This window comes from Salvelinus fontinalis, chromosome 28 (genome assembly GCF_029448725.1).
Source record: "Salvelinus fontinalis isolate EN_2023a chromosome 28, ASM2944872v1, whole genome shotgun sequence".
NCBI lineage: Eukaryota > Metazoa > Chordata > Actinopteri > Salmoniformes > Salmonidae > Salvelinus > Salvelinus fontinalis.
In genome coordinates, this window is record NC_074692.1 from 19512956 (window position 1) to 19527847 (window position 14892).

General features: G+C 47.1%; 1 long non-coding RNA gene across 1 annotated transcript in view; it reads right to left on the reverse strand.

Annotated features, from left to right (window-relative positions):
• Nucleotides 1–534: 534 nt before the first annotated feature.
• The window catches only part of LOC129825820 (uncharacterized), a 22546-nt gene continuing 8188 nt past the window's right edge, over nt 535–14892 (reverse strand). The window contains exon 3 of the long non-coding RNA XR_008754949.1: nt 535–1323. This is a non-coding gene — a long non-coding RNA (uncharacterized LOC129825820). The remainder of the gene's footprint in view (nt 1324–14892) is intronic.

Below are 14892 nucleotides of genomic sequence, written 5' to 3' on the forward strand. Positions count from 1 at the left end.
TTCAGATATTATGACAAATAAAAAGCACTGGGGTAGGCTGCCTCTAACAGTGCCCTCCCCTTACCCTGCCTCCCCTGTCTCCATCACACCACAGAAACAACGTTATATTTTTCCCTCCACTTTGATTGTACAACAGTCTAACGGAACCAAGGAGGTTCTGCATGGGGGGTGGGGAGGGGTTAGACGGGGAGCTACCGCTGTCACAGCTGCATAATACATTCATTACTCCTGTGTTGCAGAATTACCAATGATGGAAATAAGATTTTGGAAGATATATTGGATGTAATTATTATAACCATACATATATGCATAGCTTTTTTTATTCTGAAATTGAGCTTTTGGAGTGATATTTTGAGGATTGTCTGTGTGTGTGTGTGTGTGTGTGTGTGTGTGTGTGTGTGTGTGTGTGTGTGTGTGTGTGTGTGTGTGTGTGTGTGTGTGTGTGTGTGTGTGTGTGTGTGTGTGTGTGTGTGTGTGTGTGTGTGTGTGTGTGTGTGTGTACGTGTGCACACATGTCCATGTGTTTCGACAGGGTCATTACATTTTTGTATCTGTGAAAGTCATACAGTTGACTTGCTCATACCTGCTTATCAAATAATATTTTGCTTGGTTTGAGAGGCATCTGACTGTTATATCCTGTTTTCAGATTCTTGTGACCAATCACTAAAAGCCCTCACTTCTTCTGTGGTTGACCCACTGCTGAACATCTCTGTGAAGTCAAAACTCCTCTGTGCTGCTGTCTCCAAACTGAGAGGTGAGGTCAGGCTGACTCATCCTAACAGCGATGCTGTCTGAAGGGCTTTGCCTGCCTCTGGAATGCCAATGTTCTCCTCTGCTCCCAGCTCTGTGTACCACAAAGACTCAAAGAGAGACAGGATTCCCCTGCAATGTTTCTATATATATTTTTACACAGTTACAGTTAAAAAATGATGACACTTTCCTATGACACTTGGTTTACACTCTTAACTCCAAACTGCTCCAGGTTTGATTGCTGCAACATGCCAGAAATTGATGGGAAGCATTTTTTTGTTTCCGCAACGTGTGTGTACGAACAGAGGAGAGTTAGCGAACACAGAAATGAAACATTTTTCAAAACAAAATGTGCTAAATGTGTGTGGGGCCTATATAGGTCTCTGCAGCCATCCCCTTGTCTATGTCTGGCAGAGTGGAGGACTTTATTAAAGTACTTGAGCGTCTGATCTCTGTGAAGAGCAAGACTCTTCCCCTCATCTCCAGTCTGTGTGAGTGGAGAGACACAGGGGCCTCACTCCCCACCGTGGAATATTTATCTTTCCAGCTGGTTAGAGGGATTAAATGACCATCCTGCAGAGAGAGAGAGAGAGAGAGAGAGAGAGAGAGAGAGAGAGAGAGAGAGAGAGAGAGAGAGAGAGAGAGAGAGAGAGAGAGAGAGAGAGAGAGAGATTATGTTGTTGAAGATTTTTTAAGGTTTGTTTTTCTAACTTTCAGAAAGCAATTCACATTTACCCCTTACCGTGAAAAAACATGATTTTTAATTTCTCCTCACTTTTCCTACATCGCCTATCGCTCTCCCGCACGCACACACACACACACACACACACACACACACACACACACACACACACACACACACACACACACACACACACACACACACACACACACACACACACACACACACAGCCTAATTAACTGCTTGATACTTCCAGGGAAATGTATTTCAAACACAAAACGAATATGTTCATGCAAATGTAATGAGAAATCATTAAATGCACAAATAACAGAGACAAAGGAAAAAAATCTCACTATCACAGATCCTCCTGTTAGTTTGAATCAAGTCTAAATCTCTGTGCACAGACAGGACACCTGCTGTCCGGGGTAGGAGTCCTTGGCGAGTGTGGCTCACTGACTGATCTTAATTGATGATAATGTGGTGGCCTTGCTGTATCTGTAAACGACTGCTTCACTGTGGCTAGGAATAAGCAATAAAACAAGGCATGCATGGATGAACTAACTCTGAATATCTTTGGAAGGAATACAACTAGCAAGATCTAGACACCTCCGCCCCCACCAAACCAATACTGAACACAAAAAGGGCCAAAGGTATGTTTTTTACTGTGGTTATCATTTCTCCTTTCATACAGTGCGCTACTCCGTTTAGCTTTCTGGGTATTACAAGTAATAATAAACAGCCTAAAGTAAGAAATAAGCACATAAACCACATATAAAAGAGTGTAATAACATCAAAGACAGCCCCAATTAACTGGGAAGTCAGAGTATTCACACTGTGATGCTGAATAGATGGCAGCTATTTGTGTGTCTGTGGGGTTGGGTTTGTGGAGCGCAATCTACGTGGGAAGCTGAAGTCATGGATATTTCCCTCCATTAAAGTGAGGCATGACAATGGATTTGGAGCATCAAGGCCCCCGGGATTATGGGGATCACATAAATCCCCCTGCACTGTAATTTTAGCAAACCACATCAAACTCCATGTTAAGGGTTAATAATCCAGCTCCCCACCTCAGATCACTGTACACCCAGATCCAAATCCCTGACATTAACATGCACATACAGATGTGTAAAACACACACACACACCCACACACGCATGCAGGCACACATACACACAAATTCATACATAAACACATTCCCTTGTGCAAACACATGCACAAACATAAACACCCAAACAGATACCTACAAGCAGGCAGACAGAGGTACAGACAGACGTACACAGTGAGGGACAGTGTTCTCAAGTCTGTCACGTCCCTGTGTGAAGGTCTGACATCATGGCTGTGTTATGATTGTTGGCAGGGTGCCAAGTAGCAGGCAGGGAGACGGTTTGGCCCTGCCGCTGCATAATTTGGAGCTCGGAGGCAGATGAGTGGTGGACCTTGTTGAGAAGGTGTGAAGCCGATGGATGCACAACAGCCAGCTCAAGCTACCCACAGTGTTTCACCACAGGAAAAGGGATCTTGTGTCTATTATTTGGTGTCTGGTTTTCTATCTATGACAATGTGCTCCACTCACTCCCTCTACTGCTGCTCTAAAGATAGTGATTTAGTTTAACACAAGAGATCCACATACAGTGGGGCAAAAAAGTATTTAGTCAGCCACCAATTGTGCAAGTTCTCCCACTTAAAAAGATGAAAGAGGCCTGTAATTTTCATCATAGGTACACTTCAGCTATGACAGACAAAATTAGAAAAAAAATCCAGAAAATCACATTGTAGGATTTTTTATGAATTTATTTGCAAATTATGGTGGAAAATCAGTATTTGGTCAATAACAAAAGTTTATCTCAATACTTTGTTATATACCCTTTGTTGGCAATGACAGAGGTCAAACGTTTTCTGTAAGTCTCCACAAGGTTTTCACACACTGTTGCTGGTATTTTGGCCCATTCCTCCATGCAGATCTCCTCTAGAGCAGTGATGTTTTGGGGCTGTTGCTGGGCAACACGGACTTTCAACTCCCTCCAAAGATTTTCTATGGGTTGAGATCTGGAGACTGGCTAGGCCACTCCAGGACCTTGAAATGCTTCTTACGAAGCCACTTCTTCGTTGCCCGGGCGGTGTGTTTGGGATCGTTGTCATGCTGAAAGACCCAGCCACGTTTCATCTTCAATGCCCTTGCTGATGGAAGGAGGTTTTCACTCAAAATCTCACGATACATGGCCCCATTCATTCTTTCCTTTACACGGATCAGTCGTCCTGGTCCCTTTGCAGAAAAACAGCCCCAAAGCATGAAGTTTCCACCCCCATGCTTCACAGTAGGTATGGTGTTCTTTGGATGCAACTCAGCATTCTTTGTCCTCCAAACACGACGAGTTGAGTTTTTACAAAAAAGTTATATTTTGGTTTCATCTGACCATATGACATTCTCCCAATCTTCTTCTGGATCATCCAAATGCTCTCTAGCAAACTTCAGACGGGCCTGGACATGTACTGGCTTAAGCAGGGGGACACGTCTGGCACTGCAGGATTTGAGTCCCTGGCGGCGTAGTGTGTTACTGATGGTAGGCTTTGTTACTTTGGTCCCAGCACTCTGCATGTCATTCACTAGGTCCCCCCGTGTGGTTCTGGGATTTTTGCTCACCGTTCTTGTGCACATTTTGACCCCACAGGGTGAGATCTTGCGTGGAGCCCCAGATCGAGGGAGATTATCAGTGGTCTTGTATGTCTTTCATTTCCTAATAATTGCTCCCACAGTTGATTTCTTCAAACCAAGCTGCTTACCTATTGCAGATTCAGTCTTCCCAGCCTGGTGCAGGTCTACAATTTTGTTTCTGGTGTCCTTTGACAGATCTTTGGTCTTGGCCATAGTGGAGTTTGGAGTGTGACTGTTTGAGGTTGTGGACAGGTGTCTTTTATACTGATGACAAGTTCAAACAGGTGCCATTAATACAGGTAACGAGTGGAGGACAGAGGAGCCTCTTGAAGAAGAAGTTACAGGTCTGTGAGAGCCAGAAATCTTGCTTGTTTGTAGGTAACCAAATACTGATTTTCCATCATAATTTGCAAATAAATTCATAAAAAATCCTACAATGTGATTTTCTGGATTTTTTTTCTAATTTTGTCTGTCATAGTTGAAGTGTACCTAGGATGAAAATTACAGGCCTCTCTCATCTTTTTAAGTGGGAGAACTTGCACAATTGGTGGCTGACTAAATACTTTTTTGCCCCACTGTTACACATTGGGGGCGATAAAACAAAGGAAGTCCATTCATTTTCAATGAAGGAAGCAAAGTGGGCAGAGGACCTTTGGGCGATGCCAGCATGGGCGAGGGATGTGAACAAAATTGGGGAAAGCTGAACTTCTTGCAAACACTCCACGACATTGCATTGGTATTGACCAATTGACGCTCACTATATTTTCCAGCCCCTATTGGATTGGCTGTTGATACCTACCAACATGTGGCCAAAGCAACCATGGCTATCTCAATTTACACTTTAAAAGGATCTCGGCCGTAAGCGTATTATGTAAATGATTTAATGCACAGCCAACTGCTGCCCGGCATAAATATAAACATAGCCAACTGTCTGTGCCTCCTGTAAATTCAACACCGGCTGTCAGACAGACACCAAAGAGTGAAGATCTCCAAACCACCCTCCTGACTTGAACACCACCCAGTGTTCAAGTCGGGAGGCTGGAGGCAGCAGGCCTACTCCCTCTGAAACCACCCTGCAGTGTTCAAGTCAGGAGGCTGGAGACAGCAGGCCTACTCCCTCTGAAACCACTCTGCAGTGTTCAAGTCAGGAGGCTGGAGGCAGCAGGCCTACTCCCTCTGAAACCACTCTGCAGTGTTCAAGTCAGGAGGCTGGAGGCAGCAGGCCTACTCCCTCTGAAACCACCCTGCAGTGTTCAAGTCAGGAGGCTGGAGGCAGCAGGCCTACTTCCTCTGAAACCACCCTGCCAAAGTTGAACCAACGGATTGCACATAGTGGCAGTCTGTTGTACTGTACACAAAAACTATAGCACTTTCCATCCTCCAGGTAGAGGAGAACAACCACAAGCGGTTCCTACTTTCTTCCCCTAAATGAGTTCCCAGCTGACGGAAGACAGGGGTTATTATACACTGAACAAAAATATAAATGCAACATGTAAAGTGTTGGTTCCATGTTTCATGAGTTGAAATAAAAGATCCCAGAATTTGTGAAAATGCCTTCTTTGCCAAGATAATCATGTTGTGATTGGGACATTAAAAGGCCACTCTAAAATGTGCAGTTTTGTCACACAACACAATGCCACAGATGTCTCAAGTTTTGAGGGAGCGTGCAATTGGCATGCTGACTGCAGGAATGTCTACCAGAGCTGTTGCCAGAGAATTGAATGTTCATTTCTCTACCATAAGCCGCCTCCAACGTTGTTTTAGAGAATTTGGCAGTACGTCCAACCGGACATACAACCGCAGACCACATGTAACCAAGCCAGCCCAGGACCTCCACATCCAGCTTCTTCACCTGCGGGATCGTCTGAGACCAGCCACCCAGACAGCTGATTAAACTGAGGAGTATTTATGTCTGTAATCAACTCCTTTAGTGTTTGCGCTGTTGTGTTATTGACTGTACATTTGTTTGTTCCATGTGTAACACTGTGTTGTTGTTTTTGTCGCACTGCTTTGCTTTATCTTGGCCAGGTCGCAGTTGTAAATGAGAACTTGTTCTCAACTGGCCTACCTGGTTAAATAAAGGTGAAATAAGTAAGGAAAACTCATTCTGATTGGCTGGGCCTGTCTCCCTAGTGGGTGGGCATGGCTCCCAAGTGGGTGGGCCTATGCCCTCCCAGGCCTTCCCATGGCTGCGCTCCTGCCCAGTCATGTGAAATCCATAGGTTAGGGTCTAATTAATTAAATTCAATTGACTGATTTCCTCATATGAACTGTAACACAGTAAAATTGTTGAAATGATTGCATGTTACGTTTATATGGTTGTTCAGTATATAAGCCAACAGGATTAGGAGACAACAAGGTATCCGTTTGGAAAAATCCCTGCTGGTCCTGTGCTCCATAAAACCCCTACTGTACTGGAGCTGAAGCTCTGCTCTGTGTTGCTGAGGCTGCCAGCCTGCCTGCTTGGAACATATACAACTGAGAGATCCCAGCCAACCTCCATTCATGTCTCAGACTGTCATCCCGACCAGCACCAGACCAGCACTATACCATCACAATCACTCAACATACAGCCTGGGACAGCACAACACAGTCCCATATTGGATGTGCATAACGTCCAGTGTCATAGCAGTTGTTTTCGACATCCCATTTACACACAGTAGGCACAGGTTCTTACACTACCTATAAGGACAGTAGTGCTCTGATACTCTATCCCAGAGCACCACAACCTGACAACCGCCTCCACCCAAGCCTCTCCCCGGAGTATCTTGTTGAACATTTGCATTTCAAAGACAGTACAGATGTAGTATCTTAATTTGATCACTCTTTTGTTGCTGAGAAATGTTCTGCACAGCAGGAAATGCAAACTTGTAGCGTATTCAAGGTTTAAAAAGGCTTCTAAAGTTTGTAATTTCCACTTTAAAATGACTTGATTTGCCCTAATGAAACATGTATCAACCCCTACAAGAAGTGTCAATGTATTATAATGCACATGATACTTAACATTTCCTGTTGCTGCAGGATAATGTTCTTGCTATAGAAAACTGGCTCAAATTAAGATCCTACATTTGTATGTGCACATACACCATGAGCTTGATGGTTGGCTGACAGGACTACGGCTGTTCTGTTCTGCATGGTGTGGTGGTGGTGTGATGGTGGTGGGCTGAGAATAAATCCCAGTGATTAATCAGCTCTGAAGCTAAAACATAATAATAACCCCCTTTATATTAATGCACAGCTCACGGCTTGAACAGCGTTACAGAAAGGTCATTAGTCATCGCCTCTGTGCAGCACCCACAATTAAGCGGCTCTGGCATTTTACTCTCTCTCCCTCTCCCATCTATTGCTCTCTCTACCCTCTCTCCCTCTCCCTTTCTCTTTCTTTCTTTGTCTCTCTCCATCTCTTCCCTCGCCCTCTCCCTCTTTCTTTTTTGCTCTCTTTATCCACCACTCGATCACTCCATCCTAGGTGTTCATGAGCTGGGCAGAGAATGTTTTTTTAACTCTTGTTTCTTCACATAGAAATTAGAACTACTATTATAGCCATCGTACAGGTAACTGACAAAATAATGGAAACACTTGAGTAAATGAGCTATAAAAAGTGTGTTGAAAGCAGGTGCTTCCAGACAGGTGTGGTTCTTTAGTTAATTAAGCATTTAACATCCCATCATGCTTAGGGTCATGTATAAAAATGCTGGGCAGACCATTATTTTCACTACCATGGATATACCCCCACAGGTTGACAATGCCCACATCCACAGGGCACGAGTGGTCACTGAATGGTTTGATGAGCAGGAAAACGATGTAAACCATAAGCCATATTTGCTGTCTCAGTAACCAGGTCTCAACCCAATTGAACACTTATGGGAAATTCTGGAGCGGCGCCTGAGACAACGTTTTCCACCACCATAAACAAAACACCAAATGTAAGAATTTCTCGTGGAAGAATGGCGTCACATCCCTCCAATAGAGTTCTAGACACTTGTAGAATCTATGCCAATGTGCATTGAAGCTGTTCTGGATCGTGGTGGCCCATATAGCATGACTTGAAATAGTTGTCGATGCATTTCTTTTTTATTAAAAAGGAAAAAGGAGGGTTATTTTTAGAATTGTATTTATCACTGTTATTCCAAAGAAACATGTGTTGAATAAAATAAAATAAAAAGCTAATACCAGAATATTTAAACATTAAAAAATAAAAAATAAATATTCAGGAGCTTGCAGAAGACATTATGTTTTTTTCTTCCTGGTGAGGGACACTTTAAAGGGGCAATCAGCAGTTGCTACATCAATGATATGTACCCATTGATTCTTGAAGAATATAACTTATGAATGTCTCATGAGCTTAGTTCAACTGTCAAATCACATCAGAACCTAGAATATGTTGTTTTACTCCAATGTTTGTAAACAAAGAAAATGTAAAAGAATGTAAACGTAGTTAAAACTTTTGATATCATTTATCCATATCTCTGTCTATGAATTTGAGAGTGGTTACATTTCTCCAGCCTCATCCCTCAGCTTTTTACCTTAACTAGGGGTGAGGAGGACACTTTGTTATTGTTTCTACTGTTGATTGCCACAGGCAGTCTTTCTCTTCTCCCTCTCTTTTCTCTCCTTTTTTCATTCTAGTTTATCCTTTTTGTGATATCTTCAAATTTTGCCATGTTGAGGCAAATTTGTGGTGGCGTGTGGGCCCTTTTGATTTCATTACACAGAATATTTAAGCATAAACATTTTTTAATCGTCTCATGTCATTAGGAGAAGGATTTCATTTAGCATACATTTGCATACTTCCCCCACAAATTAAGCCAGCCAAATATGTAAATACAGGGGCCCAGGTTATGGTGGAGGTGTTTATTGTCATCATTTGGGGCTGTTCCAGACTGCTGCGCCTCCGCAGAGCAGGGGACGGAAACATCTGGATGCCTGTGGGGTGGGATGGGGTGGAGGTGGGGGAGGGAGTAGGGGGAAGGTGTGGGACGAGGTATAAGATGGTGGGGTGGGGGATACTTTTACAGCTCAACATCCAGATGCATTGACTGATCCTGACCACGTTTTTCTTCAAAAATAGGCGGAAATGCAGCCATTGTTTTTGAGAAGGGATTTTTCTGACGGTCCACAATAGCATTATTATTTTTCTCTCTTATCTGCAGAACTATCTGGAGTCCTTTGAAAAGCTGTATGAACCGACCATACACATTTCCCATGATGACGTACAGTATATCCCCAAGCAAACACAGAAAACTAAGTAGGTAAATGAAGACATATTATTACAGACTTGGTACCACAGTGGCATCCTCTCCCTTCAACCCTAACATGGCGCATGTGTTATTCTCAGCTGTTCCACGGCTACAGTCCACATGGCAAAGCACTGGTGCTAATGAGCTAGTAATTAGCCACGGTGTAACTTTGCTTCATCCACCACTAAGTCCCTTCACATATTTTCTCCACTGTAATTTTCTCACGCTGCAATTTCAGGCATCAGACACTGGAATTTGTTCCGGCACAATAAAGACTATATATTGAAGAGAGATCGGGGAGGACATTAGCCGCTGTAATTGCAACTTTAGAAAAACTGAAATTCGGAGCCCAGATCTAACCCCATTTTATTCCTAATCAGGGGATACAAATGATCCAGACGAGGCGGAGATATTCCAATGTCAGTTTAATAATTAGACAAACACCAGCCCCTTTCATCCATCCCATCTCATCTCCTCACTCTGCTCTCAATGTTGGCCTCAAAAATGTAGCTCCACATTCTTATAGTAGGTATTGTAGATGTTCATGTTACTGCAATCCTAATTACAGAAAATGCAACTTTTATTAAAATAAATATATCTAGAGAAGTTAATCGTTTATTTTTATAAGAGCTGCTGTCTTTGCTGGTTTTCATTTGCACTTTTTAATCGGTGATGGACTTAGGGAAACCTGGGAAATCACGTGTGTGCACTCTAATGGCAATCAGTGACGTTAAAAGCAGGAAACAGCCTTTAAGGACTGGAGTTACTCTATGTAGCCCCGCTTTAAACATGCTCTTTTACGGAGAATTACAGATGACAAATGAATGGAGACTGGGCCCCTTCCTGTGAAACTCTGTCAGAATGGGCCCTGGTGATGGAGAGTGCCCCATGCGTCTGAGAAGCCCAGAGTTCGGCAGTGACCACCTGATCCAGACAACCACCAACAGGGGGCTGCATCCATCACCACCCAGAGAGGCAAGATATTCCATCAGTCTACCTTAAAAAATATATATATATATATCATCCCCCCTCCTTACTGTTTGGCTCTAGACTAGAGGCCCTTTATATTCAATGATCACAGCATAGTAAAATATTAAGTTCTACCAAGAGAGTTTGTAAGGGGTGTGGACAGACAAGGGAAGGAGGCAGGGAGAGAAAGAGAGAGGATGGAGAGAGTGATCGAGAGAGAGAGAGAGAGAGAGAGAGAGAGAGAGAGAGAGAGAGAGAGAGAGAGAGAGAGAAAGAAAGAAAGAAGGAGAGAAAGAAGGAGAGAAAGAAGGAGAGAGAGAGAGAGAGAGAGAGAGAGAGAGAGAGAGAGAGAGAGGAGAGAGAGAGAGAGAGAGAGAGAGAGAAAAAAAGAAGGAGAGAAAGAAGGAGAGAAAGAAGGAGAGAGAGAAGGAGAGAGAGAGAGAGAGAAGGAGAGAGAAAGAGAGAGAAGGAGAGAGAAAGAGAGAGAAGGAGAGAGAGAGAGAGAGAGAGAGAGAGAGAGAGAGAGAGAGAGAGAGAGAGAGAGAGAGAGAGAGAGAGAGAGGAGAGAGAGGAGAGAGAGGAGAGATGAGAGAGGAGAGAGAGAGAGAGAGAGAGAGAGAGAGAGAGAGAGGGTGGGGGGTGAGAGAAAACCAGGGTCAGGGTCACCAGAACCAGACTTAACAGAACACCAGCGGGGCACAGGCTGTCTGAAAGGCCATCAGAGAGCGGGAGGGAGGTAGAGGAGATAAAGGAACAAAAAACATTGAGAGGAGGTACAAACTGAAGATGTTAAAACAATAGAGGAAAAGTGATGATGACGACGATGGTGCGCTAGCAAAATTTAACTCAATGACAGCCATACATGTAGCAAAAATCAACTGATCCACATTGACTTCTGTGAGTATGTCTGGTTGCACTGCCCAACCAGCTTTTGAGTCCTGTGGGGAGCCAGGAGACTGTATAGAGCCCTTGTGGAGCCTGGCCAGAGTGGCAGAGCAGAGGCCTGGTGACACTGAGGCCCAGTGGCAGGGGCATGCAGGGAGAAGGAGAAGAGAGCAGAGGAGAGGGGTAATAAATCACAGCCAGTGGCAGTCAGATAAACGTCCCTCTGAAGCTGATTGGGAAGAGAAACTGTTGTGACGAGCGTGTCGTGGGGAGGAGGCATGGGTGACCTGTGTGAATAAGGGTCACCTATCCTTTCACGGGGCCCCACACAGCTCCCTGGCTCTTCATTTACCCTGAGAAGCCACTACAGGCCCCCTCTACTCTTCCCCTCCTCTCTCACTCTTTCTCTCCTCCCTCCCTCTCTCACAGAGCAACATGCTTTCTTCAGGACTTCAATGGCCCTTCAGCACACACTTATAAATTAGTTCACATCTTGAGACAAGTCTCCCGATCCATTCCCCTCCAAATGTGTTAGCTCCTGATCCAAAACTCTCTCCCACACGTACACACACACAGTAACTTCATATCAGCAGAAAAGACCCTCTGCTGGCAGTTTGTAAAAAGAGTATGGGAGCGCTTCTTTTGCTGTCACGTGTACAGAGCTAGGATAAGGAGAGAGGTAAAAAGAAGAGGATATGATAGAGAGACAGAGGGAGAGAGGGGGGGTTATTATTAACCATACTGTAGATAAGGAGTGGGATCAGAAGCAGGCAGCATGAGGCATCAGGCAGGTATAGGGCTGTGTGTTGAAAAAGAGCTACTGCACTGTTATCATTGGCTCATCTGGCACTGCCCTGGCGGCTCCCTCCCCTGAGTGACGCCTGTCATTGACACTTTATCAGCTGTCCACAGTGACCACCAACACCCCCGCCACCACCTGCTCAAGCCTCCCTTCTCTCCCGCTCCCTCTCTCTCTCTCTCTCTCTCTCTCTCTCTCTCTCTCTCTCTCTCTCTCTCTCTCTCTCTCTCTCTCTCTCTCTGTCTCTCTCTCTTTACGCTCCAACCATGTCTGCCTCCAGCTCTCTCTATTCCAACTGTCGCTCTCCGTCCAACTCTCTCCCCTTTTTCTCTCTATACATTTCTGTCTCTCTGCTCCAATTGCTCCTCTGTTTCTGCTCCAACCCCCACTCTCTCTTTTTCTCTTTCTCTCTCCATATCCTCCTCTCTCCTCATCCTAGCCTTTCCATCCTGTTCCCCTCTCTCCAGATTAGATAGCAATGCCTGGTGTTTGTGTGTCTGCTCCCAGTGAACAGCCACAGTGTGAGGGTGAACGAGGGATGTGAGAGGCTCCCAGTGAACAGCCACAGTGAGGGTGAACGAGGGATGTGAGCGGCTCCCAGTGGACAGCCACAGTGTGAGGGTGGACGAGGGATGTGAGAGGCTCCCAGTGGACAGCCACAGTGTGAGGGTGAACGAGGGATGTGAGAGGCTCCCAGTGGACAGCCACAGTGTGAGGGTGGACGGGGGATGTGAGAGGCTCCCAGTGGACAGCCACAGTGTGAGGGTGAACGAGGGATGTGAGAGGCTCCCAGTGGACAGCCACAGTGTGAGGGTGAACGAGGGATGTGAGAGGCTCCCAGTGGACAGCCACAGTGTGAGGGTGGACGGGGGATGTGAGAGGCTCCCAGTGGACAGCCACATTGTGAGGGTGAACGAGGGATGTGAGCGGCTCCCAGTGGACAGCCACAGTGTGAGGGTGGACGGGGGATGTGAGAGGCTCCCAGTGGACAGCCACAGTGTGAGGGTGAACAAGGGATGTGAGCGGCTCCCAGTGGACAGCCACAGTGTGAGGGTGGACGGGGGATGTGAGAGGCTCCCAGTGGACAACCACAGTGTGAGGGTGGACGGGGGATGTGAGAGGCTCCCAGTGGACAGCCACAGTGTGAGGGTGGACGGGGGATGTGAGAGGCTCCCAGTGGACAGCCACAGTGTGAGGGTGAACAAGGGATGTGAGCGGCTCCCAGTGGACAGCCACAGTGTGAGGGTGGACGGGGGATGTGAGAGGCTCCCAGTGGACAGCCACAATGTGAGGGTGGACGGGGGATGTGAGAGGCTCCCAGTGGACAGCCACAGTGTGCAGTGTGAGGGTGGACGGGGGATGTGAGAGGCTCCCAGTGGACAGCCACAGTGTGAGGGTGGACGGGGGATGTGAGAGGCTCCCAGTGGACAGCCACAGTGTGAGGGTGAACGAGGGATGTGAGAGGCTCCCAGTGGACAGCCACAGTGTGAGGGTGGACGGGGGATGTGAGAGGCTCCCAGTGGACAGCCACATTGTGAGGGTGAACGAGGGATGTGAGCGGCTCCCAGTGGACAGCCACAGTGTGAGGGTGGACGGGGGATGTGAGAGGCTCCCAGTGGACAGCCACAGTGTGAGGGTGAACAAGGGATGTGAGCGGCTCCCAGTGGACAGCCACAGTGTGAGGGGTGGACGGGGGATGTGAGAGGCTCCAGTGGACAACCACAGTGTGAGGGTGGACGGGGGATGTGAGAGGCTCCCAGTGGACAGCCACAGTGTGAGGGTGGACGGGGGATGTGAGAGGCTCCCAGTGGACAGCCACAGTGTGAGGGTGAACAAGGGATGTGAGCGGCTCCCAGTGGACAGCCACAGTGTGAGGGTGAACGAGGGATGTGAGAGGCTCCCAGTGGACAGCCACAGTGTGAGGGTGAACGAGGGATGTGAGAGGCTCCCAGTGGACAGCCACAGTGTGAGGGTGGACGGGGGATGTGAGAGGCTCCCAGTGGACAGCCACAGTGTGAGGGTGAACAAGGGATGTGAGCGGCTCCCAGTGGACAGCCACAGTGTGAGGGTGGACGGGGGATGTGAGAGGCTCCCAGTGGACAACCACAGTGTGAGGGTGGACGGGGGATGTGAGAGGCTCCCAGTGGACAGCCACAGTGTGAGGGTGGACGGGGGATGTGAGAGGCTCCCAGTGGACAGCCACAGTGTGAGGGTGAACAAGGGATGTGAGCGGCTCCCAGTGGACAGCCACAGTGTGAGGGTGGACGGGGGATGTGAGAGGCTCCCAGTGGACAGCCACAATGTGAGGGTGGACGGGGGATGTGAGAGGCTCCCAGTGGACAGCCACAGTGTGCAGTGTGAGGGTGGACGGGGGATGTGAGAGGCTCCCAGTGGACAGCCACAGTGTGAGGGTGGACGGGGGATGTGAGAGGCTCCCAGTGGACAACCACAGTTTGAGGGTGGATGGGGGATGTGAGAGGCTCCCAGTGGACAACCACAGTGTGAGGGTGGACGGGGGATGTGAGAGGCTCCCAGTGGACAACCACAGTGTGAGGGTGGACGGGGGATGTGAGAGGCTCCCAGTGGATGGGGGATGTGAGACGCTCCGTTTTTTAATAGAACAAAACATGCCTGTGGAGCCAGTGGGCGGAGACTGGAAATGCAATCTGGGTCTTTCAGTTGACACCCGCTGCTGGATGGAGGAGTGATGGGGAGGGGGCAGGGGGCTAGTGTTGTATGGGGGGAGGTAAGGGGGGCTCTAAAGTGAATGTTATCATTCTCTGGAGAACTATGCCCCCCCACCCCAAGTCCCCTCCCTTAGCCAAGCCTTCCCTCCATGGGGACACATTGGATAAAACAGGTCCCAACTGCCAGCTTGATGAGTAGTGCTAATTCTAGACAGCCACCCGTCTAG